General features: G+C 42.4%; 1 protein-coding gene across 5 annotated transcripts in view; it reads left to right on the forward strand.

The window, feature by feature from the left end:
- The window catches only part of UIMC1 (ubiquitin interaction motif containing 1), a 2,105,680-nt gene that overhangs the window by 703,944 nt on the left and 1,374,170 nt on the right, over positions 1-27,566 (forward strand). The gene's annotated exons all lie outside the window — the stretch shown is intronic.

Genomic DNA, 27,566 nt, shown 5'->3' on the forward strand with positions numbered 1-27,566 from the left:
AGATTAGTACAAAGCTAACTGTCCTTTCGAGCCATTTTAAGCCTAGCCAATTCCCTTGAGACTCAAACCCTGCACCTTGTGTTTGCAAGGCAAACACCTTAACCATTAGGCCACCCTGCCAACCCACAGTTCTCTGTGTACGACTGCGGTATAGGTAGGGGTATGGCAGCAAAGACTAGGGTGGATTACCAGTGAAACTGTAAATGTGCATTGCATGCATTGCACGGGATGACAATATTCTCCATCCATTAGCTTGATACATACCCCCCAGTGTGAGGTTGTGCATTGTACCTCAAACAGTGTGCTGAGTACTGGTATATACTAGTTTGTTGTATGGAGTGTGCCAGGCACTGTCACACAGTTGTTGGCTGAGCACTGATATGTGGTAATTTACATGTGTATCCCCTGATAGACAGACAGATGCTATGTATGGCAGTTCAGTGATATCAGTACAGTAGAGTATTAAGTGTGCCATATTACTTGCTCACATATTTTTCTTTTCCTTCCAGGGCAATGGTGCATCAGCGCAACCCCTGTTATTCAGCTGCAGAGGATGAGGAGATACACCAGAGCCTGGTGCGGGATTTTTCCACACTGTTTTCCAGGACCAGCCAGAACCAGCAGGAGAGGGCTGCACTGTGGCAAGACCTTGTCCGTCGGGTAAATGACATAGGCATGCATAACCGGACATATGAGCAGGTATGCCATCACTGCAGTGATTTAATTAGAATTTTCCGTCAGCGTGCATCTGATATCCACAGACAACAGCTTGCCACAGGTAGTGGGGTACTTATCCACCCCCCCTCACCAGAGTGGAGGAGCTCCTCCTAAGTGTTGTGGATCCAGGCCAACAACAATAACATCCACAGACATGTGTCATGATGGAGGCTGGAGCCACCCAGCATGTGGACATGGAGTGTGCAGGTAACATGCCATATCTGTAGTTGACTGTTCTCTGCACTGTAGTTCATGCATGTGTGAGATGTGTACTGTGTGTGTAGCTGTTATCCTGCCTATTCTTGTGCAAGATTGATATTCTGAATATCATCAGTACACCTGTGAAAGCCAACTGTTGTACTACTGTACTGTATCATACTCTCAGTATCAATGGCACAGTTGTGGCCACTGACAATAGCTCTCTTATTTGTGCAGGTCCCTCTGGAGTAACAGCAAGGCAGCCAATCCATGCTGGTGAGTGTGTAATAACAATACTATTAATAATAATAATATTAATACTAATAATACCCTCAAACAGTATTGTGTATGTGTTGGATTGCAGGTGTGTGTGTGTGTTTGTATCTGCTGTACTGAGGAGTGTGCATGTGTGCCCGTGCGCCCATGTGCATGTGTCCGTGTGCATCTGTGGTAACATTGTGTACACATTGTAAACTGTATTTCCTGTCTTCCTCTCACAGGTTCCGGTGTTGCTCTGTTGGCGTGCAGCAGGGAACCTGAAGCCACTGCTGGGGATAGTGGTAATGATGATACATGTGTAATGGCACAGGGAGGTGTGACAGGGTATGTTGTTGGTCAGCCAATCGACAGTACACAGCAGTCAACACCATCAATGCGCACAGTCATCCTGCCGATAGATCCATTGTCACCAATGTCCTTAGCTGAGGGACAGCATACAGTGGGCATTGACCAGGGTAATGTGGTATCAGTGGCACATGTATCCCCTCACAGCAGCCATGGCCAGAGTCCTGACATGGTACCACACAGGCAGATGTCCAGATGTTCTCGTGGGATCATCCGTGGTTGTACTGCCCCTGTCAGACGTGCCCACAGAAGTCTTTCAACCTCAGCTATGCTCCTGGCTGTAATACAGGCTCACATGGAACGGTACACCAGACAGGGTCTGAGGAAGCTTAGAGCACATCGCACTGCTATGAATGACACTATGCGTGACGTTGCGGCTACCATCCGTACTGTTGGCGAGGTCATTGACAGACGTTGGGGGGACACATTAGATCTGTTCCACAACTACATGTCCATGAGCCAGGGCAATGCAGGACGGTTGAGGCGTCGATGTGGATGTATGCCAGCAACATCATCAGCTAGCAATAGTCGCGTATGACAACAAACCCGCAGCCGCTCCCATAGTGCCAGTACCAGCCCCAGCAATGTTGGGTCTGTGCTGTCATCAGACCGTCCTAGAAGACCACGTGCACGTGGCTCTTGACAGTCCCAGCAGGGACATGTGTCCAGTCATCAACCAACTGCTTCTGATGACAGTACCCAGTCTGGCTTACTACCTGATACTGTCCGTAGCACCCCTGCCAGGCACAGGTACCATGTCCGTGGCCAGAGACAGTGATCTGTATGTCCTGGCAGGTACAGTCTGTGGCTGTCCACAAACACCTGTATATGGCAGCCATGTGGTGGAACTGTGTGCATGCATACACACATGCATAATGCTAACACCTAGGGCTAACACATACACACCGCATCAACATTGCCCCATTTTGTACTGTTGTCCCTCACTAACACACACACACACATACATGTTGATTGGATGTGTCAATGGCAGACTCTGGCATACCAAGTACACACCCTGTGCATATGATGTAACTGTGCCACCTCCTGCAATCTGTAACATTGATGCAAGAACAGGATAGCATGGTGCTGATGCACAGGGTGACAACATAGCACTGTAATAATATTATCATGTTGTTTACAGTACAGTGTAATGATATAAATGTGGGTATATCCCAGCATGCCTGATGCATTAACATTATGATTGTCATTGTAGTTTGTTATACACCAGTGTTAATTCCAAAATTGTAATGTCTGCACATGTTTGCATTCTGGTGGTAAGGCTGAAAACACAAACCCACCTACATAGGTATCACAGGGGATAAGAAACTGGAAGTAATGATACTCAATTCCAGACATCTAAACCGCAAGATGCATGCAGTCCAAACTCTACTCAGCATGGAGAATGTTGATATCTGTGCAGTAACAGAAACCTGGTTCAAGGCTCCCAAGAGCACCCAAGCACTACCAGGTTACACCTCATACCATGCTTTACAGCCACAAAACATGGAACTAACTACGAAAGGAGGGTGAGTATCAATAAATGTCAAGGATACCCACACCCCCAGGTTGGTGCCACAGCATGAAGCATCACAGACTATCCACGTGCAACTAACAGTGGGTAAAACTGCCTTCCAGTTCATAGCCTGCTACAGACCACCCTCCTAAACCCAGGAAACCCACTTGGCCTACTTAAGAACACATGTAAATATGAAGGTGTCTCCAAACAACATTATATTGGGCAACTTCATCTACCCACACATAGACTGGGAGCATTACTGTAGCTCCAACACCCTAGGCCAAAGGTTCCTAGAATTCATAAACTCAAATGCTATGGAACAACTTGTTACCACTCCCACAAGAGGGGAAAACATACTGCACCTGATCATCACTAACAGGGGGACTCTATGCTCCAGACCAGAAGTGTATCCCTCACTGGTAAGATCAGACCATAGAGTAATCTCACTGTATATTCACATACCAACCCCAGCCCCTGGCCAGAAAACCACAGTGAAAAAGTTGTCTAAAGCAAATTCCACACACCTCAAAACCGAGACAGAGGTGGAATCCTTCAGAGCCCCCGGGCCTGTGGAAAATACAGCCCACACTGCTGAATCCTTTATAAACGCATTCTATGAACACCTTCAGGAATGCACAGATCATGCAATTCCAAATATAACCATGACCCAATCCTACAAAGACAGGCGTCCTGTCTGGTGGACCCCAGCCACATAACAGAAAACAATAGCAGGAGGAAGCTACTACATGATCGAGCAATATCCCACAAAGGGAAGGCATCTCTGATCAGCATTTTGAAAACATTACGGGCACTCATAAAATCGTCTAAGGTCAGCTTCAAGAGAAGTATTGCACAAGACACTAAGGATAATCACAAGGCTTTCTTTACTTATATTAGGAATCTCGGTGGGAATTCCCAGATATGCTCAGAAGTTGTTTTAAATGACAAAGAATACACCTAAGCCACATACATTGCCAACATCATTGCTGACCGGTTCAGCACAAACATCTCACCCCCCTCCCCACCACAGGGGCAAATATATATCCCAGCAGAGTGATGCCCCCTTGACATCTGAGATGCTCAGTTGCCCTCTCCAAAGCAAAAACACAGCATCAGTGGGAGCACAGTGTCCCAGGCTGCATCTTACATGAACTCCAAGAAGAACTAAACACAAACATAAAACTACTGTTCAATCCCAGCCTTACTACAGGATATGTACCCAAGGAGTGGCGTACAGCAACAGTGATCCCTCTCCACAAAGGTGGTGCCTCAACGGATCCTGAAAACTATCACCCCATATGCCTGACTAGCTTGGTCTGCAAAGCTATGGAAAGGATCATCATAGACCTCATAAATAAAGATATTGGGGACCTACAGACACTAGATCCTACCCAGTTCGGCTTTGTTGAGGGCACATCCTGCCTCTGAAACCTGGTCAATGTCTTTGAAACAGTCACCAAGGCCAGTGACAAGGGGAAGGTGTTCAACACAGCCTACCTGGACCTTGCAAAAGCCTTCAATACAATACCCCACTCGGGCATTATAGAGACGCTCACCAGCATAACTATAAACCCCTATGTCACTAGATGGATTGCAAACTGGCTCATGGACAGAACACACATGGTCAGAATTGCTGGAGCCATGTCACACTCCAAGCCGGTTACAAGTGGCATCCCACAGAGTTCAGTCCTGGGACCTCTCTTGTTTGGTATATATTTCTCAGAGGTACAGGCCAACACAGATGGACTGTGGCTGAGCAGGTTCGCAGATGACTGCAAACTGGGCGCCATAATCAACTCACCAGCCAACAGAAGCATCCTACAAAAGGGCCTCATATAAACAGATAACTGGTGCCAGAGCCATGGCCTCAAGCTAAACGCCAAAACGTGTATAGTCATCCCCTTTGGCAAGAACAAAGTGCCCACAAATTAACACATAGGTGGTAAGCCATTAAGTATTGTACACATGATTAGGGACCTGGGGACCCGAGTTGATAGCAAACTCTCATTTGACAACCACTTGGTTGTAGTAGTTACACAGACAGTTTATATAGGCCACCTAATCATGAAGGGTTTCACAGCTAGATCACGGGAGGTCATCGTGCCTCTTTAGTCATCCCTCATCAGGCCCATAATTAAGTACAATGCCCCTTTTGAGGTGTATCTTACCATACACCTGACCTGCAGCAACTGGAAAGTTCACAAAAGTACCTCACCAAGGGGATCAAAGGGCTCCAACAGATGCCTGACATATAGAACCATGTCCAACCTGGAATTAATGGACATGCTGCACCTCAGAAAATCCAAATTCCATGGAGCTATGCGCGCGTGACACTTGCACCTCAGCACTTACATAAATAGGACATGCTGGAGGGACAGATTCATAATCCAGAGGCTCCCTTCACTCTGGAATAAAATCACAGTCCAGGTTAGGCAGAGTCCCTTAATGACTCTCTGCAAGAGGACTGTTGCTGAGTGGATGGGAGATTGTAGGTTTACCCCGGGTTTCACTTCTGTGTCACTGTTACACTGAGGCTGAGTATACTAACCTGGAAAAAGGCCATATCAAAATACATTTAAAATGGGTGGCGAAAGACGAACACAGTCTGGCTAGGCTTATAACTGCCCTAGGGCAGATAGCCTAGTATGAACCTATGAACCTATTACATGAGGTATCCTCAACTGATACACAAATGTAGGAAACCCAGTGTCAGTGATATCTTTGCAGTACTACACTATACCAGTAGCCATTCTTACTGAGCCCCACACATCCCTGGGAAGAATACTGTTTGGCATATCGCAGTCTCACGTACATGCCAACACACTAGCGATATGTTCATCCACGACTGGAAATGTATACAGTGGCCTACAATGCATTCTTCACATGACACACATGACCACCACAAGGGTATCATACAGATAGATACCTGTTGTCCAAGCCATGCTCTGTTACTGTAACGCAACTGTAAATTTGTCATCAGCATGTACTTAACATAGTATTCCAGTAGTACCATGTAGGTGGCAGCACCCATCATGTAGAATGGGTAATGGTGTGTACATATGGACAAGTGTTTTCTTGTCTATCCTGTGATATTCACATTTCCAAAGGTATTGTGCAGTCCCTTGGTTTATCGCCTAAGCAAAAAGGTGTCTTTATGCATATCAGCAACAGTTGCCATACACCTACACTGGATGTCCATTACTCACAGACTTTGCTGTGTTATAACATGTGTGACATATACTCCAGACGTGAACCCTCACCCACATTAATATATCACAGCTTTCATGAGTGTGTGTCACCCAGATGGCGTACAGTCTGGGAATCTGCAGGACATGCTGGCACAGGTAACAACTGTATTCATATGAGGCGGGCTTCGCACATAGGAACTATTGAAGGTCACAGGTACATATCTGTATGTGGCACACACATACCTGATGTGTGCATTGCAATTACTGTTATAATTATATGTCATACAATAATAAAAGCAAAACCCACCACACATTGACAAACTGTGCGACAAACACACACATGGCTTTTGTAGTATTCAAACCCCTACCTAACTATGTTATGGCACTTGAGAGAGACGCATTAGCACAGCACGCTATTCTCATTACTGTGTGGTTTCCCTTGTCCTGCTGTACTTGTAGGGTGCTGACATCATCAGTTTTTACAAAGAGGAATGTACATCATGTAGTGTGTTATTCCAGTTGTCAAAAGGGACATTTCTTTCAAAGAGAATTGCACACATCCACACCCCTGCCCTCCCCCAACACACACACACACACACTGAGCATTTGCAGGATTCAAACCCCTACCTAACTATGTTATGACACTTGAGAGAGACGCATTAGCCAGCACACTATTCGCATCACTGGGTGGTTTCCTTTGTCCTGCTGTACTTATAGGGTGCTGACATCATCAGTCTTTACAAAGAGGAATGTACATCATGTAGTGTGTTATTCCAGTTGTCAAAAGGGACATTTCTTTCAAAGAGAATTGCACACATGCACACCCCTGCCCCCCCAACACACACACACACACACACACACACACACACACACACTGAGCATTTGCAGGATTCAACCCCCTTCCTAACTATGTTATGACACTTGAGAGAGACGCATTAGCACAGCGCGCTATTCGCATTACTGGGTGGCTTTTTTTCTCCGGCAGTATTTATAGGGTGCTGACATCAGTTTTTACAAAGAGGTATGTACATCTATTACTATCCCTCAGTATGGAGGATAACAATATATATGCATTAAAAGACGCTTAGTTCAGGGTCACATATGCACATTAGCACTGCCTGGTTATGTTTTATACCATGCTTCATGAACACAGGACTTGTAACACACAACACAACCAGGGAGTGTATCCATATCCATATGTTCTTCAGTTTTTCCCTTAGAACTGCTCTACTTTCAATCTAAACAGTCTATTCTTTATCTGAAAAGCCCAGCACTTGCTCCTAAAGCATTTTTATACAGGTAAAGCACTCTTAAACAAAAAGAAAGCACTACATCCACCTACAATCCCCTTGAGTACCCATTTCCCTATAGGTCCTTTCTGACTCAGTTACACAGCAATCCCTTACACTGTTCTAGCATGTCGAAGGGTCAATTACTGGCGTCCTCTCCAGTTCAGCTGGTGAATCTGGAATCTTGAAGCAATGTTACAACTGCCTCATGTACACAGACAACCCTCTCCTCCTGCCAACAAATACAAATATATGTGAGAGATGCAGCTATATAGCCAAACTGGAGGCTGAGCTCTCTCGACTCAGTACTGGCAAAACCAGTCAGGAGGATAAGGTAACCACACACACCACAAACCCAGTCTCACATAGACCTATCACAACTACAAACCAAACACACAAACACATACTCGGAGGCTCTAATTAAAAATCTACCAAAACAATAGAGGCCTCCAAAGCAGACACCCAAGCAACCACTACCTCAAAACATAGCACATGCAACACATAGTTCACAAAGTCAGTGTGTCAAACATTCACAGCCCTTAAGGTCAAACATCATGCCTGATACACTTGTAATAGGTGACTCCATAGTCAGACGCACTGACGTCCCGCTCACCAGACTGAACAACGAAAAGGTTACAGTAAGCTGCCTGTCGGGCGCTAGAATCTGCCACATAACACAAGCACTCGGGTCACTCCAAAGCAAGTACAAATATGACTCGGTCATTGTCCATGCCGGTGTGAATGACCTGAGACGTACCTCCCTGGACTACATGAAAAGAGACATAGTGGAGCTCTCTGATTATGTAGCCCAGGCCGGTATGACCCTAACCCTGAGCAGCATCTTACCCTCACCAAGAATGATGCCACAGTACAAAGACAAAATGATCAGCTTTAACAATTGGCTCAATTACTCGTGTCATTCTAAGGGGATCCAATGTCTGTCTGCTTCGGATGACATGCTTGACAAGCCACGCTGCTTCGGAAGGGACGGCTAGCACCTGTCACCCCTGGGCTTCCGGATATTGGCCAAGGCTCCTACCACCCCCATAGTGCCTTTTTTAGGCAAGGCTCAAAAGACAAACCCACCTCCCTAGAAAACACAAGTGGAAAAAAACTAAGGGTAATGCTGCTCAATGCCAGAAGTCTAAACCTCAAGATGCACGCTCTCGAAGCCCTCCTCAGTATGGAGAACATCGATGTCTGTGCAGTGACTGAAACCTGGTTCAAGGCTCCTGAGAGCACCCCAGCACTACCAGGTTATACCTCATATCATGCTTTTCAGTCTCAAAACTTGGACCAAACCACAAAAGGAGAGGGAGTATCCATATTAATCAAAGATACCCACACCTCCAGGTTTGTGGCAATGCACGAAGCATCAGAGACCATCCAGGTGCAACTATAACCGTAGGCAAAACTGCCCTACAGTTTGTAGCATGCTACAGACCACCCTCTCAAACTCAGGAACCCCACTCAGCCTTCCTAAAGAGACTGGAGAGTATGAATGTGTCTCCAAATACCATCATATTGGGAGACTTCAACTACCCAAACATAGATTGGGAGCATTACTCAAGCCCCAACACCCTAGCCCAAAGGTTCTTAGAATTCATAAACTCAAATGCGATGGAACAACTAGTCACCACTCCCACAATAGGAGATAATATACTAGACCTGATCATCACAAACATGGGGACACAGTGCTCCACACCGGAAGTATACCCCTCATTGGTGATATCAGACCATAAATTAATCTCACTGGAAATCCACATCCCGCCCCCACCCTCAGCACAAAAGACCACAGTGAAGAATTTCTCAAAAGCTGACTTCACACTTCTTAAGACTGAAGTGGTATCCTTCAAGGCCCCTGGGCCAGTGGAAACCGCAGCCCACACCGCTGAATCCTTTATAAACGCTTTCTACGGACACCTTCAAGAATGCATGGATCATGCAATCCCAAATAAAGCCAAGACCCATTCCCCCAAAGGCAGGTGCCCTGTCTGGTGGACCCCAGCCATAAACAAGCTTTACAACAGGAGGAGGAAGCTACTACATGACAGAGCAAAATCCCCAAAAGGGAAGGCATCTCTGATCAGTACTAGCAAAAAACTACGATCACTCATAAAATCATCCAAGGCCAACTTTGAGAGGAAAATCGCAAAAGACACTAAAGACAATCACAAGGCCTTCTTTAGTTATGTTAGAAACCTGGGTGGAAACTCCCAGATATGCTCAGAGTTGGTCCAAAATGACAAAAAATACACTGAACCCACAGACATTGCCAACATACTGTCATACAGGTTCAGTGCAAATTTCTCCCCCCCAAAAGGAGAAATATCTATCCCAGCAGAGTGTAGCCTCCCTGACATCTCAGATACCCAGGTGAGAGCCACCCTCTCCAAAGCTAAAAACACAGCATCAATGGGACCAGACGGTGTTCCGGGTTGCGTGCTACATGAACTCCAAGAGGAACTAAACCCGCACATAAGGCTGCTGTTTAATCTTAGCCTTACTACAGGATACGTACCCAAAGAATGGCGTACAGCAACAGTGGTCCCACTCCACAAAGGAGGTGCTTCTACGGACCCTGGAAATTACCACCCCATAAGCTTGACGAGCCTGGTCTGCAAAGCTATGGAGAGGATCATTATGGAACTCATAAACAAAGACATTGGGGACCTACAGACACTGGATCCTACCCAATTCGGCTTTGTCAAGGGCAGATCCTGCCTTTTGAACCTGGTCGACTTTTTTGAAACGGTCACCAAGGCCATTGATGAGGGTAAGGCAGTTCACACAGCCTACCTTGATCTTGCAAAAGCCTTCGACACAATACCCAACTCGGGCATCATAGACAAGCTCACCAGCTTAAATGTAAACCCATATGTCATAAGATGGGTTGCAAACTGGCTCAAGGACAGAACCCACAAGGTCAGAATTGCTGGAGCCATGTCAGACTCTAAGCCAGTCACAAGCGGTGTCCCACAGGGCTCGGTCCTGGGACCCCTGTTGTTCGGCATTTATTTTTCCGAGGTGCAAGCAAACATAGGAGGATTGTGGCTGACAAAGTTCGCAGATGACTGCAAACTGGGTGTCATAATTGATACTCCAGCGGACACAAGCATCCTTCGGAAAGGCCTCATAGAAATGGATAACTGGTGCCAGAGCCATGGCCTTAAACTGAACGCCAAAAAAAGTATAGTTATACCCTTTGGGTAAAACAAAGTACCCACAAATTACCACATAGGTGGTAATCCATTAAGTATGGAAGAAGTAATCAGGGACCTAGGGACCCAAGTTGATAGTAACCTCTCATTTGACACTCACATTGCCAAGGTGGTTAGGAAGACCTTCTATATTACCCACTTTATCATGAAAGGATTCACATCTAGATCGAGAGAGGTCATCGTGCCCCTATACTCTTCCCTTATCAGGCCCATAATTGAGTACAATGCCCCATTTGGGATGTACCTTACCAGACACCTGCAGCAGTTAGAAAGACCCCAAAAGTACCTCACCAAGAGGATCAAGGGTCTCAAACATATGTCATATGCTGCCCGGCTGAATAAACTCCAGCTCTATTCAGTCGCATACCGCCTACTCAGAGGCGATCTATGCCTGACGTACAAGGCCATGTCCAATCCGGAATTCATGGACATGCTCCACCTCAGAAAATCCAAATCCACCAGAGCCACGAGAGCGAGAGATTTGAACTTCAACACAGAAATAAATAGGACGTGCTGGAGGGACAGATTCATAGCCCAGAGGCTCCCTACACTCTGGAACAGAATGCCAGTCCATGTTAGGCAGAGCCCCTCACTGACTCTCTTCAAGAGAAATATTGACGAGTGGATGGGAGTTCGTAGGTTTACCCCGGGGGTCATCTCTGTGTCACTACTTGACGGAGGCACAGTAAACTAAACCCTAAATGGGCATAGTATTCTCATTCCAAGGGGTGGCGAAAGCCACACACACTCTGGCTAGGCTTATAAATGCCCTAGGGCAGATAGCCTAGTATGAACCTATGAACCTATATACATCACAGATGCACACGCCACTGGGTTGTTACCACTGCACTAAGCATGACAGGCCATACATATACAACTACCATTGTGCAAAACTGCCTTATGGTTTGGTGTGTAGTTCAGACCACCCCCTCCCATATCCAGGAACCACACTTGGCTTCCCTGGGAGCAGTGTGGGATATGAAGGTGTTCACATACGCCATTACAGTGGTTAACTTCTGGTACAGGAATATTGACTGGGGGAACTACTCAGGCCTCAACAACATCACCCTACAGCCACTACAATTTGTGAATCCATGTGCTGTGGCAGAACCAGTCACCACAGCCACAAGGGGGAATACATATTGGACCTGATCATCACCAACATGGGGACTCTATGTTCCACACCAGAGGTAGACCACCATTGTTAAGATATGACCATAACCAACTTTCCCTGGACGTCCATATCCGATCCCCACCCCCAGCAAGGAAATCACTGCTAACAAAGTATTTCTCAAAAGCAGACTTTGCACTTGTGAAGACTGGGGTGTAATACTTCAAAGGCCCTGTGCTGGAGGATTATACAGCCCAATCTGCAGAATCCTTTACTAATGCATTCTATGAGCACCTGCAGGTTTTCATTGATCATGCTATCCCAAATAAAGCCAAGACTCCTCCACAGCAGGAGGCCTGTCTGGTTGACACCAGCCATATATAAGCTGTACAACAGAAGGAGTGAGCTAATACATAACAGAACAATATCCCACAGAGGGAGTACATCTGTGAACAGTATTGGCAGGACACTTCAATCCCTCAAAATCATCACTTGCAAGTTTTGACAGTGAAATTGCCCAGACACTACAGATAAGGCTCCCCTCAGTCTGGAATTGAATCCCAATTAATGTTAGACATAGACCCTCGCCAACCCTCTTCCAGCAAACTCCAGCCACATGGATGTGACATTGCAAATTCAACCCCTGGGATCTCCACTGTGTCCCTGCTTGACAAAGGCACAGCAAACTAGCCTTAAACGGTGCCTTCTGTGACCTACTTTACAGAAGCACAGTAGGCTACTGTACTGGGGAGGCAGACGCCAAATACACTCTGGCTAGGCTTATGTATTCCCTAGGGCAAACAGCCTAGTATCGACCTCTGCACCCATATGTTTATGTTTGGGATGCACAATATTTGTTGCTGATAAACTGCTTGCAGGTCTTTATTGCCATAGATTTCCCTGTTTCTATGAACAACTTGTTTATCTGTGGAAGATGTTTGATCATGGCAGGGTTCCAGTATATTACTTATGTTTCTGTTGTTGTTTAACTGTGTGCACTGGGCAGATTGCTGTATTGTGGGAGGTTCCTGGCTTAACACATACAAATGCCAGATATGTGTGTCCGACTGCTATATTGAGACATGGCCTAAGTGTGTGAGCATGCCCAGTTCAGGCTTTCCATGGTTTGTTTCCTGACATGTCTCATTTATCAAAGTGTGTGAACATGCCCAGTGTGACCTTTCCATATGTTGACATCTGAGGTCCACTACATTTGTGGTTGTGTGTGAACTTGAACAATAGTTGACATTTATAGTGTGTGTGTTGGAAGTCATGTTGCGTTCTTACTGCCCAACTGCTTTGTCTGAACCCAACAGGGATTATGCTGTGCCTGCAGGGTTTCCATGGGACAGTTTGCATACACTTGTCAACATTCTTTCATACTGACCAAACACTGTAATATTGTCATAGTGTAGTGGTTCAGTCCTTTCACTCTGGTGCACAGTATCCTGGGTTTGAGTCCCATCACTGCTTTAAATATTCATACTGTGCACACCAGACTAAGGTATGACCATGTTGCATTTTGTTCAGCTATGGCCTACTTAAACCAGGCTTGTCCAACATTACTAGTGTATTCCGCAACTTGGGTGGACATTGAGAAACACTAGGCTATGTGCCCTAGGGCATTTCTAATCCTAGTCAGTGTGTGTTTATCCTTCAACACACATTTTAACTGGAGTTTGCCATGACATTTTTCAAGGTTAGTATACTGTGCCTCTGTCTAACTGTGACATAAAAGTGATACCCAGGGTAAACCTACAATCTGCCATCCACTCATCAAGATTCCTCTTGAAGAGAGTCAATGAGGGACTCTCTGGCTAACCTGGACTGTGAATTTACTCGAGTGGAGGGAGCTTCTGGGTTATGGATCAGTCACTACAGCATGTCCTAATTATTTCAGTGCTGAGGTTCGGGTCTCTCATGTGCATAGCTCAGTGGGATTCAGATTTTACAAGGTGCAGCATGTGCATTGATTCCAGGTTGGACATGGCTATATACATCATGCAGATTGCCTCTGGGCAGGCAGCATGCCACTGTGTGGAGCTGCAGTTTGTTTAATCAGGCAGATTTGGGGTCTTTCCAGTTGCTGGAGGTGTCTGCTAAGGTACATCCCACAAGAGGCGAATTGTTAGCCTGATGAAGGATGACTGAAGAGGCACAATGACCTCCCCTGATATAAATGTGATTACCTTCATGATTAGGTGAGTATATGAAATGTTTTTATAGCCACTACAGCCACATGGTTGTCAAATGCGAGATTTCTATCAACTTGTATCCCCAGGTCTCTCATTATTTCTTCTGTACTTAATGGGTTACCACCTATGTGGTAATTGGTGGCCACTTACTGTTTTTCCAAAGGGGATGACTATACACTTTTTTGTGTTTAGCTTGACGACATGGCTGTGGCACCAGTTGTCTGTTTCTATGAGGCCCTTTTGTAGGATGCTTGTGTCAGCTGGAGGGTCAGATATGGCGCCCAGTTTGTAGTCATCTGCAAACATGTTCAGACACAGTCCTTCCATGTTGGCCTGTACCTCCGAGAATTATATACCAAACAGGGGGGTCCCAGGACCGAGCCTTGTAGGATGCCAGTTGTAGCTGGTTTGGACTCTGACATGGCTCCAGCATTTCTGACCATGTCAGTTCTGTCCTTGAGCCGGTTTGCAACCCATCTAGTGACATAGGGGTTTATATTTAAGCTGGTGAGCTTATATATAATGCCCATGTGGGGTATTGTATGGAAGGCTTTTGCAAGGTCCAGGTAGGCTGTGTGGACCACCTTCCCCTCATCAGTGGCCTTGGTGACTGTTTCAACCAGGTTTAAGGGGTAGGATCTGCCCTTAAGAAAGCCACACTGGGTAGGGTCCAGTGTCTGTAGGTCCCCAATATCTTTATTTCTGAGGTCCATGATGATCCTTTCCATAGCTTTGCAGACCATGCTAGTCAGGATTCTGGGGTGATAGTTTGCATGATCCATTCAGGCACCACCTTTGTGGAGAGGGACCACTGTTGCTGTACACTGCTGTTCGGGTACATATCCTGTGGTAAGGCTGAGATTGAGCAGTGGTTTTATTTGGTGTTCAATTCTTCTTGAACTTCATGTTGGATGCAGCGCGGGACACCATCTGGTCCCATTGATGCTGTGTGTTTTGCTTTAGGGACGCTGGCTGTTACCTGAGCATCTGCGATGTCAGGGGGCCAGCACTCTGGGGGGATAGATATTTGGCCTTTTGGTGGGGGGGGAGGTTTGCACTGAACCTGTCAGGTTGGATGTTGGCGATGTCTGTGGGTTTGGTGTACTGTTTGTCATTTTGGACTAATTCTGAGCATATCTGGGAATTCCCACCCAGGTTCCTACCATCAGTAAAAAAAGCCTTGTGATTATCCTTAGTGTCCTGTACAATTTATATCTCGTAGCTGGCCTTAGTGGATTTTATGTGTGGCCATAGTTTTTTGTCATAATACTGATCAGTGATGCCTTCCCTTTTTGGGTTTTGCTCTATCATGTAGTAGCTTCCTCCTTCTCTTGCATGGTTTGTTAATGGCTGGGGTCCACCAGACAGGATGGCCTGCCTTTGGAGGATTGGGTCTTGGTTTTATTTGGGATTGCGTAGTCCATGCATTCCTGAAGGTGTTCATAGAATGCATTCATAAAGGGTTCTGAGGTCTGGGCCATATTTTCCACAGGCACAAGGGCTTTAATGGATTCCACCTCAGTTTGGAGGAGTGCATAATTTGCTTTACACATGTTTTTCACTGTGGTTTTCTGGCCAGGGACTGGGGTCAGGATGTGAATATCCAGTGGGATTACTGTATGGTCTGATCTTACCAGTGAGGAATACACTTCTCGTCTTGGCCATAGAGTCCCCATGTTGGTGATTATCAGGTCCAGTATGTTTACCCCTCTTGTGGGAGTGGTGACAAGTTGTTCCATAGCATTTCGGTTTATGAAGTCTAGGAACCTTTGGCCTAGGGTGTTGGAGCTAGAATAATGCTCCCAGTCTATGTTTGGGTAGTTTCAGTCGCCCAGTATAATGTTGTTTGGAGAGACCTTCATATTTTCATGTGTTCTCAAGTAGGCCAAGTGGGGTTCCTGGATTTAGGAGGGTGGTCTATAGCAGGCTACGAACTGGGAGGCAGTTTTAGCCACTGTTACTTGCACATGGATAGTCTTTGCTGCTTCATGCTGTGGCACCAACCTGGGGGTGTGGGTATCCTTGACAATTATTGATACTCACCCTCCTTTTGTAGTTTGTTCCATGTTTTGGGGCTGTAAAGCATGGTATGAGGTGTAACCTGGTAGTGCTACGGTGCTCTTGGGAGCCTTGAACCAGGTTTCTGTTACTGCACAGATATCGACATTCTCCATGCTGAGGAGAGTTTGGACTGCATGCATCTTGCAGTTTAGACTTCTGGCATTGGGTAGCATTACTTCTGGTTTCGTATCCCTTGTGATACCTATGGAGGTGGGTTTGTGTTTTGAGCCTTACCTATTCAAGGCACTATGGGGGTGACAACAGCCTTTGCCAGTATCCAAAAGGCCAGGCGTGATAGGTGCAAGCCATCCATAGCGGAGCATCGTGTGTTGCTCAGCATGTCATCCCAGGCTGACAGGCATTGGATCCCCTTTGACTAACAACAATACTTACGCCAATTGTTGTAATTGATCATCTTGTCTTCATATTGTGGCATCATGCTTGGTGAGGGTAGGATGTTACTCATGGGTCATCAGGTTTGCATATACTACATGGTGTTACATTGCTTAACACATGGCAATCATGCCTTAGGTGGTGTTGCAGGGCTGCCTATGTTGGATGCACATACTACACTCCCTGTACATGTTTGAAAGCAGGTTATGTCAACTTAGGCATCCCTTTTACTATATGTGTGAGTCAGGGAGAGGTATCATTTCCAGGGTTCCTACTGAGCCATTGTATGTGCTATGCATTGCCTCTTTGCCAAGGCATACTGGGCACGCCTCCTTCTGCCTACTGGGGCAGGCTTAGGTTGTTCCTCCTCCGAGTCACACTCTGCCTGTGATGGCCTTGGCAATGGTGGGAGGCTGTTTGGGCTGGTCCTATGCTTGTCCTGCTGCAGCTGTTTTCGCAGAATCATATTATGTAGCATAGCACATACCATGACAATTTGGGTACATGTAGTTGGTGAGTACTGCAAGGCTCCACCAGATGTGTCCAGGCACTGGAACCGTGACTTGAGCAGCCCAAACACATGCTCTATTACATTACGTGTTTGTGCGTGTGCCTCATTATGGCGTTTCTGGCAGTTGATGGAGGGGAAGCCCTTGCGGTTAATGTAGGCCCTACCCCGCTCGTGCTTTGATGCGTATATGCATGCAGTCTATTGCACCCTCTACCTCAGGGTATTCCGCTATTTGCTGTAAGAGACGCATATTGCTGGCCAATACCTCACGGGAATTGGGGAAATATACATGATCACCGACATGTGCTGACATGGCATCCAGGAACTGGTGCAGTACCCTGGATGCTGATGCCTGTCATATCCCCATCATATCACCAGTTGGTCTCTGGAAGGTACCTGTTGCTAGTATTCTTAGGCCAACACATACCTTGGTTTCCACTGGGATGGGTTCCCCTCTGTTGGTTCTGTGTGTGAGGCGTGGCTTGCACAGCTCAACAATTTGCTGCAGGAGGTCTCTGTCCACTCTATAGCGCTCCACTATCTCCAGCTCATGTAACCCCTGGTAGGTGACCCTAGACCTGTACACTCTTACAAGTCTTTAAACAGGCTTCTACATGCTTACTCCGGCATAAACTCATGCACTCACACTTACACACGCACACTCCCATCTTACTTGGGCTTCCCAGCACGCACACGTGCTCATGCACGCTCAGCAAGAAACTTTGGTGTTATCCACAGTGTACACCTTCCATTTTTTGGCTTTCCCATGTCTACCTGTTGACACGCACCTTTCCATGATGTCTGACAGCTTTCACATCCCACTCTGCTCCAATGAACTTCATTTCTTTCATACATACCCCCCTGTGATGTCACCTATCTCCTACTCTGTTACTCCCCCTTATCCTACTCCTACACTCCAGGGAATGTGCTCATTTGCTATGTAAAAGTGCGATTTACTATCCTAACACTCATTTATATAGGATTGCCTACTAATGCTTAGTTACATGTCTTACACTGAGCTTCCCCCCTTAGCAACCCGTACTCGGTGGCCATGTTGTTTTCAGCCTGCTATTCCCTTACATTGTAAATTGATGGTTTGCATAAAACCCACGTTTATGGGTTTTAAATATTTTTCTGTGTTTTTTTTTTAGCGCAGCTCGTTTGCACGGGGCTGCACTACGTTTAAACATCGGCAATCGCCGAAAAAAAAAAAAAAAACATTTTTATTTTAATTTTGCATGGAGGTACGTTGCCAGTGGCCAAATATTTGGTCATTGGCATGCTTCCTGGAACATATGTAAGCTTTATTTGGAGCTGACAAGGCTCCATTGTGCTATTTGCAGAACGGTACTCAGTTGTCAACCGAGTACATTTTTGCAGATAAACACGGCTCTTACACGGACAGGTTTGTGCTTCCTGGATTGCAAAATTACCTCATTTGCATGCCTTTCGGCTGCAAGTGAGATAATTTGCATATCCAAGCCCTGTCCATGTAAGAGCCGTTTTAGTAGCTCTCTTACACGCCCCTGCAGGCTGTTCGTGGATCGCTCGTCGGACATGATGGCTGCATGGAGTCTTACATTACTCTTAGACTCCGTGCAAGCCATCGTGAATCCGGCCCAGTGGATATAAAAAGTGCACACACCCCTGTTAAAATGCCAGTTTTTTCTGATATAAAAAATCAGACCACAGTAAATCATTTCAAAACTTTTCCCACCTTTAATGTGACCTATAACCTTACAATTTAATTGAAAAACAAATCTGTTAGTGGAATAATGTATAAAAAAAAATTTAAAACGTACAATACGCTGGTTGCATAACTGTGCACACCCTTAAACTAATACTTTGTTGAAGCACCTTTTGATTTAATTATAGCATTCAGTCTTCTTGGGTAGGAGTTTATCAGCGTGGCACATCTTGATTTGGCAATATTTGCCCACTCTTGCTTGAATAAGTGCTCTAAATTTGTCAGATTGTGGGGGCATCTCTTGTGCACAGCCCTTTTCAGGTCACCCCACAGATTTTTAATTGGATTAGGTCTGGGCTCTGGCTGGACTATTCCAAAACTTTAATTTTCTTCTGGTGAAGCCATTCTTTTCTTGATTTAGATGTATGCTTGAAGTCATTGTCATGTTGAAAGGTGACATTCCTCTTCATTTTCAGCTTTCTAGCAGACGCCTAAAGGTTTTGGGCCAAGTGACTGGTATTTGGAACTGTTCATAATTCCATCCACCTTGACTATAAAGCCCCAGTTCCAGCTGAAGAAAAGCAACCCAAAAGCATGATACTGTCGCCACCATGCCTAACTGTGGGGATGGTGTTCTTTTAGTGGTGCAAAATGTTGTTTTTGCACCAAACATACCTTTTGGAATTGTGGCCAAAAAGTTCAGCCTTGGTCTCATCAGACCATAACATATTTTCCCACATGCTTTTGGGAGATGTGATGTATTGTTTTGCAAATTTTAGCCAGGCCTGGATGTTTTTCCTGTGTAAGAAAAGGCTTCCATACTGCAACCCTACCCCATAGTCCAGACATATGGAGAATACAGGAGATTGTTGTCACTTATAGTACAAAACCAGTACTTGCCAGAAATTCCTGCAGCTCCTTCAGTGTTTCTGTAGGTCTCTTGGCAGCCTCCCTGACCAGTTTTCGTTTGGTCTTTTCATCAGTTTTGGAGGGACGTCCAGTTCTTTGCAGCGTCACTGTTGTCCCATATTTTCTGCACTTTTTGATGACTGTCTTTACTGTGTTCCATGGTATATCCAATGCTGTAGAAATTTTTTGTACACATCTCCTGACTGATTTCAGCAATGAGATCCCTTTGATGCTTTGTAAGCTTTCTACGAACCATGGCTTTTGCTGCAGCAGGCAGCTGAGTAAATGTCAGGAAAATCCTACTAGGTTTGTAGGTAGGTACTAGGCTATCGGCCCAAGGGCCTAAGTAAGCCTAGCCAACAAGGTTCCCTTGCTTACACCACCCAAGAAAGTTAATTTCCTGTGCCCCTGTCGAGCAGAGCCACAAAAGTGATCCCCAGGTGTATTTCCTATTTCCCATCCACTCAAGATTTTTCTTGAAGAGTGCTAATGAGGAACTTTGCTTGACAGGGATGGGTAGCTTGTTCCAGAGTATAGGAAGTCTCTGGGACAGGAATCTATCCCTCCAGGATGTCCTGTTTATTGTGATGGCAAGGTTTAGGTCCTTAGAGCATGTAGCTCGTAGGGATTTGGATTTCTTTTGGTGTAGCATGTCCAACAGCTCTGGGTTTAACATAGCTTTATATTTTAGGTAGAGATGTCCTCTGAGCAGGCACTATGCTACATAGTAAAGCTGGAGTTTTTTTGAGATGGTCAGTGTAGGGCATCTGTTTGAGGCCAGTAATCTTCTTTGTGAGATACTTCTGTGGCCTTTCCAGCTGGTGCAGATGTCTTGTGAGGTACATTCCAAAAGGGGTGTTGTACTCTATAATGGGTCTAATGAGTGCTGAGCAGAGGGGAACAATGACCTCTTTTTTCCTGGATGAGAACCCTTTTGTGATGAGGTGTGCCACATAGAAAGATTTCCTGACTACTGTGGCAATGTGATTATCAAAGGAGAGACTACTGTCCATCTAGTTCCCAAGGTCTCTTATCACACATTCGGCATTAAGTAGACTACCTTTTATGTGGTAGTTCATGAGTGCAGAGTTTTTACCAAAGGGGATTACAGTGCATTTTTTGGCATTGAGTTTGAGGCCATGCCTGTGAAACCAGGCATCTGTCTCAGTGAGGCCCTTCTGTAGGATGTCCACATCATTTGGGACTCGACTATGGCTCCTAGTTTGCAGTCATATGCAAACTTTGTTAACTAGAGGCCTTTTGTGTTAGCTTGTACTTCAGAGAAGTAGATACCAAATGGGAGAGGGCCCAGGACTGAACCCTGTGGTACTCCACTTGTCACTGGTTTGAAGTCAGATTTGGAGTCTGCAGCAATGAACCAGTTGGCAACCCATCTTGTGACGTAGGGATTTATACCTAGTTTAGTGAATTTAGCTATAATTCCAGAATGGGGGATGGTGTCGAAAGCCTTGGCGAGGTCAAGATAGGCTGTGTGAACCACTTTACCCTTGTCTACGACTTTGGTGACTGCCTCAAAGAAGCCAATCAGGTTCAGAAGGCATGATCTGCCTTTCACAAACCTGAACTGGGTGGGGTCCAGTGTTTGGAGGTTACCAATGCCTTTATGAGTTCCACGATGATACGTTCCATGGCCTTGCAGACCAGGCTCATCAGGGTAATAGGGCAATAGTTCCCAGGATCAGTGGTGGCTCCCCCTTTGTGGTGTGGGATAACTGTTGCTGTGCGCCATTCAGTGGGCACAAAGTCTGACGTGCGACTATGATTGAACATGGTGCTTAGGTGTGGAGCCAGTTCGTTCTGAAGTTCATGTAAAATGCAGCCTGGGATGTTGTCCGGTCCCATGGATGCTGAGTTTTTGGTTTTAGAGAGTGCAGCTTTTACTTGCATAGATGTGATTACAGGCACTCTGCATTCTACTTGTATAGATATGGGCCCTTTAGGGGGTGAGAGGGGTGGAAGTTGGCCCAGAACCTATCTACTAGGAGAGCTGAATTTGGGGTTAATCAGTCTCTTTAATTGATGGCAGGTGTGTACCCAAGAAGACTGACTGTTGAAATTAAATCAAAAGGTGCTTCAGCAAAGTATTAGATTAAGGGTGTGCACACAACAAAGGATTAGTTTAAGGGTGTGCACACTTATGCAACTAGCGTATTGTACATTTTTTATTTTTTATATTTTTTCCCTCAATAGATTTGTTTGTTTTTCAATTAAATTGTACAGGTTATAGGTCACATTAAATGTGGGAAAAGTTTTGAAATGATTTATTATGGTCTCATGTTTTATATCACAAAAATCTGGCATTTTAACAGGGGTGTGTACACTTTTTATATCCACTGTAAGTGGTGAAGGGTTCTGTCCACAAGGCCAACAATAAAGGTGATAGCGGGCATCCTTGTTTTGTTTCTTTAATATTTTGAAGGAACTAGATAGAAATGATCCAATTTTAATAAAAGAAAAAGTGTTATTGCGTAATTTCATTACTAATGCTATGAAATGTGAAGAAAAATTATATTATTTAAATACGTTATGTAAATACTTCTAGTTGACAGGAGTCAAAAGCTTTATCTGCATCTAGGCTTATTGAAAGTTCTTTTTTATTCTTAATACCAACATGTATTAAAGATAAAAGACTAATGATGTTATGTTGTACCTTTCTATTTAAGATAAAACCAGTTTGATCATATTCAACTAGATTTGACATCATATTTAGTCTTTTTGCTAAAATAGACAGTAAAAAATTATAGTCAACATTTAATAGAGGAATAGGGTGATAAGTATATAACTTATGGTCCTTTTCTTGCTTCAAGGTAGGAGATATCAGTGGGAATTTCCAAGGAGAAGGGATATTTAATGAATTTCTAATCTCATCAAATGCATTTAATAATATTCTTAGAATGTTATCTAGAATTATTTTGTATATCTCAGGAAGTAAACCATCTAGACCAGGAGCGTTATTGCTTTTTAAATTTTAATTTGTTCTTTAAGTTCCCTAAAAGTAATTGGTTTGTCCATTTTAGCATTTTGTTCTGTTATTTTCTTTAAGAAAATATAAAGCATACACTATCTGTTAGATTACTGTTATCTAATATTGGAATTTCTATTAATTTTCTTCATAATGTTTCTTAAAGGATTCTAAAATATCATTTAAATCTATTGCTTTTAAAAGTTTATTACCTATTTGAAATGTAATCTCTTTAATATGATCTACATTATTTAATGTTTTGATCTGATGGCCAACCTGTGCAAAGTTTTAGCATTTACAGTGTACGTTTGTAATTTAAGTTTTCCCATATTTATTGAAACTTTATGGTTTAATATCTCAATGTATTTCTGATTTAATGCCTTTGTTTCTGAATTTGTATTTCTATCAGTGAGTTTTAAATTTAATTTTAAATTATTAATTTTTGATTGTAGAACAATTAATTGCCATATTCCCTCTTTTTAGAGGATACCATCTCTTCATCCTACCATAAATATAAGCTTTTAATGTATCCCATAAAATAGCATCTGTAACTATACCGTTGTTTTTAATATCCATAAACAATTTTAATTATTTTAGAAATCATTCTTTAAATCCTTTAATTTTTACTATATAAGCTGCAAGTCTTTGCCAAAAAACGAAATCATTAGATTTTAGGTTAAGGTTAAACACAATAGCATAATGGTCTGAGAAAGGGCATGAAATTATTCATACTTATTCTCCTTTAGATGTAAAGACTTTATCTGTATTTGTTTGGGTACCAAATCTAAATGAGTAATGGGCAAAATTAATGGAGTTTCACAATTTTAATTCATGAGTGTCTCTTAGATTCATTGTAATTGTAAAATAATTTAATTGTTTAGCAGTAGCTGATTTTTTATATATATTCCTGGTAATATCTTTTTACTAATAAAATGCAATTAAAAATCACTGGCCAACAAAATTTCTCCTTTTGCATGTCAGGTCATCATGTCCAAATATTTTTTTTGCCACTTTAGAACCAACTCCAGGAATCCAATAGACATTTGCAAATGTGTAAAATTTCTTATTGATCTCAAGTACAACCAGTCCCATCATACCATTTTTATCAGAGTAAAAATCAGCTACTCTAGGCATAGTCAAATATTTCTTCCAAAGTATAATGGTGCCTTTCCTTTTAGAAGTGTAATGCGAGTCTGCAAGTTCTGAACACTCTTTGAATATCAAATTATCTTTGTCCTCTTTATTAAATGGGTTTCTTGTAAAAAGACTGTATTGGCTTTATTTATTTTAAGATGTTTGAGTAAATTAACTCTCTTCACTGGATTATTAAGACTATTTACAGTCAATGGAATACACATATATTAACATCTTTAAAATGTAACGGTTATAATAAGGTTAAACAATGGGTTTGAAACAAGTGGCTATAGTTAACTTTAACATTTATTGCTTTGGACAAAATCCTAAACCTAGCTAATAACAATCTGGTTATAAAAATGTTTAGACCACCTAGCATGGAATGTAATATTGCTGGCTTGATGACATAATCATACAAACCACCCTCAATCTTCGTCTTAATGTTATTCAATTCTTCCTGCTGCTACTATCTTTAGAAATTATCTGTTTTTCAGTGTGTTAAACCGTAAAGCTTTCCCCTATCAACAGTCTGTTATCTAATATATAATTTCAGTCTTTAATATAATCTCAAATCAGTTAGGGTTAAAATTAAGTAAATTTTGAAATGATGAACCTAGATAGTATTAATTCCCCTATAAAATTTAAATATTTAAAATTAATACTGACTTTTAGGCAGATACTCATGTTCTATAAATTCACAATAGAATGTATTTTGAGCCATTACCTTATATTACTTATTTTAACTTTTAACTCTTTTGGAATTCAGTGCAAATACATGTTATATACATTAGAGTATTGGTTTACTATACATACACCATATTAATGTATTTTCCTATTCACATTCCACAATTCAGAGAATTACTAAATAATGAGTTATTACCATCTGTGCAATTTCTTATACATAACGTCCCTATAAATCTATAAATAAAATGTCTTTAAATTGCATAAAATGCCATAAAAAAGATGTACCACGAGTGTCCAAATACATGAGATTGAATTAGAGATGCAAGGATTCCCTAACAAATGATGCAATAAACTAAATGCATATTTAATTATTGATGACACTGTTACAATGCAATTGAGGTAGACTAACAACCTTCATGTTACTATTATTGAAATCAGTGCCATTATGATATTCTTCATATACATCTAAACACTTTAAACAATCCAGAACCTCTATTATAGCTCATATTGTAGCTTCATCAGAATCTCAGTTATTCTTCCCCTTCCCCAAAATATATATAGCCAAATGAACTACTTGAGTGATTTTACCCCATGGGTTGTCATCTCAAAAATGTACTACGAATATAAACCAAAAAGATTAATACAAAGACATGTACTAAACAATGAAAAAATGCATAGAATATAAAAATTGTATGTAATTTTGCAGTCTGAGAAACATTAACGTTTGCATAACATTTTAAATCAGCATGTTATTGAAATTCTCTCTCCATATAACGTGCCAGCTTATAATCAGCCATTTCAGACTTTGCAGTGCTAAGTATAACATTTCCTTATGTTAACCACTCAGAGGCTATTTATTTTATGCATCAAATAACTTTTATAGTAAATAATGAATGTAAAAAACAAAACAATCATTATTATAATTTCCTATGACCAGTACTAGTAACATTTAGTTATATTGTTAAGTTATCTACTTTAAAAGTCATTACATATGACCATCAGTGGCTTTCATAGATGCATTGACTTTCCAAAAGGTAAATGCCATAAAATTGCAGAGCAAAAACTTAGTATGAAATTAAATAGTCATGTTTGACTTTGTTTATGTTGGGAAATAGCATTCAGGGAAGAGAGAAAGTCTGTGCATAATAAAGCCATCCTCGGCGTCTGTATTAAGTATTTTGTGTGGCTTCACTAAATAATACATCCTATCAAACTGTGTACTTTTTATTGGAAATTGTGTGTAAAAGAAACTGCAGCTTCAGCTTTAATTCTTAATAATTGGAAAATGCTCTGAAAACAACTTTTACTACTACTTTTTATTATAGCAGTAAGGCATCTGTAATGTGTGTATTTAACAACTGTTTACAGGAATTACAGTTTCATGCAGATTCACATAATGTGTAATAATCAAGAAACATACATTAGATGCCATACAGTACAAAGTGGTACTACAGCTTACCATTTCTAATTAAAATAACCCTAGCGTTTAAATTAATCACAAAAAATTGTATAAATGTGGTTTCACCTTCCGTAGCATTTGTTTTTCATACCTCCGTTCAAAGATTCCATTTGATGCTTTTCCTGCGAGTTCAAAGGCAGACATCGACTTCCTGCTGCTTCTGCACATTTGCATAACCTCAACAATCCTTTCCTTCAGTTGAATAACTCGCAGCTTTCTTCACAACATTAGAGTAAGGTAAGAAAAAATAAAAAAAAATCAGTCGGGAACTGTAGTTTGAAATGTTCTCCGGGGCTATAAAAACTTGTGGCTGTTTACAGGCAAGCTGAACTTTTTCAAAATGTAAACGGGTTTAACGAAGTGCACAAATAGCCTGTGAGTAATACAAACTACTCACAAATCAAGAGATAATCCATAACTATAAAACTTTACATATCTCTGTCCTAACAAGTTCAAAAAATAACTGACTAGTAGCTCAAACAAAAAAAATTATATGAAAGCAATACTGTATAAATATTATATTTTTAAAACCACCATTAATACAAGATATATACATTCAGTCTTCATTTTTAAAATGTAATGACATCTTTTGTCATTGCTAGCATTTCCCTTTAACCAAAAGGCATGCCAGTATATTGGTACAGATTTATCTTTTAGCATTAGTATGGAAAAAATAGAAAATTTAAATTGTAGTATTTTACTTAAGATTACGAAGAAAACCTAGTAAAATGCCATTAACTATGAGCACATACGATAAATTACTATATATATTATTGCTATTTATATTATTTCATGTATTTAAAAAGACATAAAGGTATTACCTTGTATATGTGATGTTCTTCTGTACTGTTAAAGCAGTGTTTCAGTGTTATAGAGCAGCATGTATATAAAAAAGGAACAGAGCTAAAAAAAGAGAGAGAAAAACTCTTGTTACTTTTCCTTAAATGTTTGCTAGTATTTCCTTTAGTTGCCCATCCACTTTTAACTGCTTGTCTTTATAAACTTGCTAAAGACCAATCCATTTCTTCTTGTTTTATCTAAAAAGTTATTTTATGAACAAAGTCCAGGGCTTCATCAAGTAATGTATTAAATAATTTCTGGCCTTCAGAAAGGAGAATCTTGATTTTTGCAGGGAATATAAGTTGTGCCTTGATATTTGATTTCTTTAGATATTTAATTAGTGGAATGCAGGCTTTCCTTTTGGAAATCACCAAAGAGGTATCATCATTGTCCAATCTAATATTTTTCCCTTTAAAAGTTATCAGAGAGTTAGGCCAGGCTGTTTTGAATACCAAGTCCTGATCGTGTGTGCAGAGGAACATTTACAGATCTTGGTGTAGATGACTTACTTGTTGAATTATTTGAGAGAGACCTATGAGCTCTTTCTATTCCAAAAGAAAGTGATTCTGGCAAGTTTAAACTTTTTGGTAGCCAGGCATTCCGGAAATGTATCACGTTGTTGCCTTCTTCTTGTTTAGATACGCCACATATTCTAATGTTGTTTCTCTTGGACCTGCTTTCCAGATATTCCACCTTCTCCAAGAGAAAACTGAGAAAAAATTCCACTTGACTTTCTTTTTAAGTCAGCCTTCTTTCTGTCAGTGTCATTCACTGATTCCTCCCTGGATGAAATTTGATTTGAGTATTTCTTGATAATTTCGTTTAGTAAATAAAGTTGTTTCTTAT

Source organism: Protopterus annectens, chromosome 4.part0 (genome assembly GCF_019279795.1).
Source record: "Protopterus annectens isolate FY-2018-M chromosome 4.part0, PAN1.0, whole genome shotgun sequence".
NCBI lineage: Eukaryota > Metazoa > Chordata > Ceratodontiformes > Protopteridae > Protopterus > Protopterus annectens.